Here is a 2,653-nt window from a genome sequence, read left to right as displayed (position 1 = left end):
TGAAAGTATGCATCCTTGACGAACTCCTTGACCAATTGAGAACCAACCACTGTCTCCACACTCAGTTCTTACTGTGGCTTCTTGTCCTTGGTACAGTGCTCTGATTAGTTCAGTCAGATGTGTTGAGAATCCCATCTTTCTCATGATGTTCCATAGCTTCTGATGTTGGACGCAATCAAATGCCTTTGAATAATCTATGAAACAGAGGAACAATGGCTGGCGAAACTCCTGATATTTTTCTATCAGATTTCGCAGATTTCCAATCTGATTGCGTGTTCCTCTCCCTCTCCGAAATCCAGCTTGCTCTGGTGGCAACTCACTTTCCAGTTTGTGTCTGATTCTCTCAGCGATTATGTGAAGCATCAACTTACTAGCATGTGAAATCAGTGAGATTGTGCGGTTGTTGGCACACTCCCTCGTATCCCCCTTTTTGGGTAATGGAAGAAAAACTGCTTGTTTCCAGTCCTCTGGCCATTCTTTTATCTTCCATATCTTGCAGCACAGTCTGTGAATAACTTCAACTCCTTCTGTACCACTTTCTTTCAGTAGTTCTGCCTGGATGTTATCAAATCCTGGTGACTTGCCACTCCTCATTCTCTTAATAGCTTGTTCAACTTCACTAAGGAGAATATCTGGATCTTCTTCATATTCAAGCTGGTGATAATTTTCTTGGTCAGTCACTTCTTCTTGGGAAGCATAAAGCCTTTCACAATACTGCTGCCATCTGTCTTTGATGTCTTTCTCTTCAGTTAGAATGGTGCCATCCCCATCTTTCAGGACATTAAGCCGGGTATTTGGTTTGCTTGTCAGCAACTTGACGTTTTTGAACACTTCCTTTGTGTTATTTATCATTCCATCCCTTTCGATCTCGGCACATTTCTGGTTCATGAAATCAGATTTATCCTTTCTGATTTGTTGCTGGATTTGCCTGTTTAGATCACGATACTCTCTTCTTGCATCCTCCTTTTCCAATCCCTTTTCTTTAACCTCTCTCCTTTCGTCAGCTAGCTTGAACACTTTTTCTGTAAGCCAGGGCTTCTTTCTGCTCTTACGCTTTGGAACAGTTTCCTCAGCCACCTCCAAGACTACCTTCTTGATCTCTTGCCACAATTCCTCTTGACTGGTCTCCTGATGGTCATGTTCCAGTAGGCATTGGAATTGATTCTTGACCTTCACTCTATAATTATCACTGATCTTACTGATGTCGTACCGAACAGGCTTCTTTTGACGTTTTATTTTTCGCAGTCTCATCTTCATAGTTGCAACCAGGAGCTGATGATCTGAGTCACAGTCTGCCCCTGGTTATGCTTTGGCAGCTTCAAAGCTGGACCGCCATCTCTTGTTTACCAGGATGTAATCAATTTGATTCCTGTATCTATGATTTGGAGATATCCATGTGTAGAGTCTTCTTGGGTGTTGCTTGAATAGTGTGTTGAGAATCGCCAGGTTGTTTTCTTGGCAGAAGTCGATCAAGGTTTCTCCTCTCTCGTTCTGATCTCCTAATCCACAGTTGCCCATCACACATTGGTTAGTGCTCTGATTTCCAACCTTGATGACCATTATGTCTCGTTTGCTGACACCGTTTATTGCCTGCTGGAGTTGATTATAAAATGTGTTGATTTCTTCATCGCTTGATGCAGAGGTAGGTGCGTAGGTTTGGATAATGGCGACATTCATTGGTGTTCCTTGAATACGGATTGTGATGATCCTGTCGTTTACTGGGTTATAACCAAGTACACAGCCAGCCACATCTGGATTAACAACAAAGGCTACTCCGCTTTCTCTCTTGTTGTCTTTTCCAGAGAAGTAGACTACATGGTTGGTAAGTGTGGTGAAATGCCCCTTCCCTGTCCATCTCATTTCTGAAATTCCACACAGATGAACATCAAGTCTGTCTAGTTCTCTTGTCACGATGTCTATAGTTTCCCTTGGTTCATGGTTCTTACGTTCCAAGTGCCAATTTTCAAAGTTGTCTTCCAGAGGTTACGCCTGACAACACTAACCTTGGTTTCAGCTCCCACACTTCCATTTGGATTTAATGCAGCAGCGTCATTGATGCAAAGCAGGGTATCATTCGTCCTCTCTTCCCCAGAAGTAATTGAGACACCTTCCAGCCTGGGGGTCTCACTTTCCAGTGTCATATCGTTGCTTAAAGTTGAACTCATCATACGGTTTACATGGCATACAAAGACGGTGGTGGTTTGCCGTTGCCTTCCACCGTGGATGGATGGCCGTTGGCTCTAAAAAGAGTTCATCCGCCCTTAGAAACATGGATATTACTTTTCGTTCCATCAGGATGTCCAACCACCCTCCTCATCAGCTCCCTTCTGGGCTCCAGTGGGGTTGCCGGTTTAGCCGCCGACGTTCCGGTTCGGTGGTTTGAAATCAGAGTTTTCCTTCTCCTAGGTGGGCTGCCAACCAAGGTTGCGAGCCCCACCCACCCGAGTTTGAAATCAGAGTGGCTGTCTCCTAGGTGGACTACCTCCCATGGTTAACGAGCTCCACCTGCCCGGAGCAATCTGGTTTAAAGGCGCCAGAAATTCGCCTTCACACCTCTGCCCACTGTTCGCAACGGGGGTCGGCACGTGAAGCCGGGCAGTAGGAGTTTGAATTAGGAGAGGCTCTTTGAGACGCTGATCATATGGGACATTTC

Source organism: Asterias rubens, chromosome 1 (genome assembly GCF_902459465.1).
Source record: "Asterias rubens chromosome 1, eAstRub1.3, whole genome shotgun sequence".
Taxonomy (NCBI): Eukaryota; Metazoa; Echinodermata; class Asteroidea; order Forcipulatida; family Asteriidae; genus Asterias; species Asterias rubens.
The sequence above is the reverse complement of the archived record's forward strand: the minus strand, read 5'-3'. Positions refer to the sequence as shown.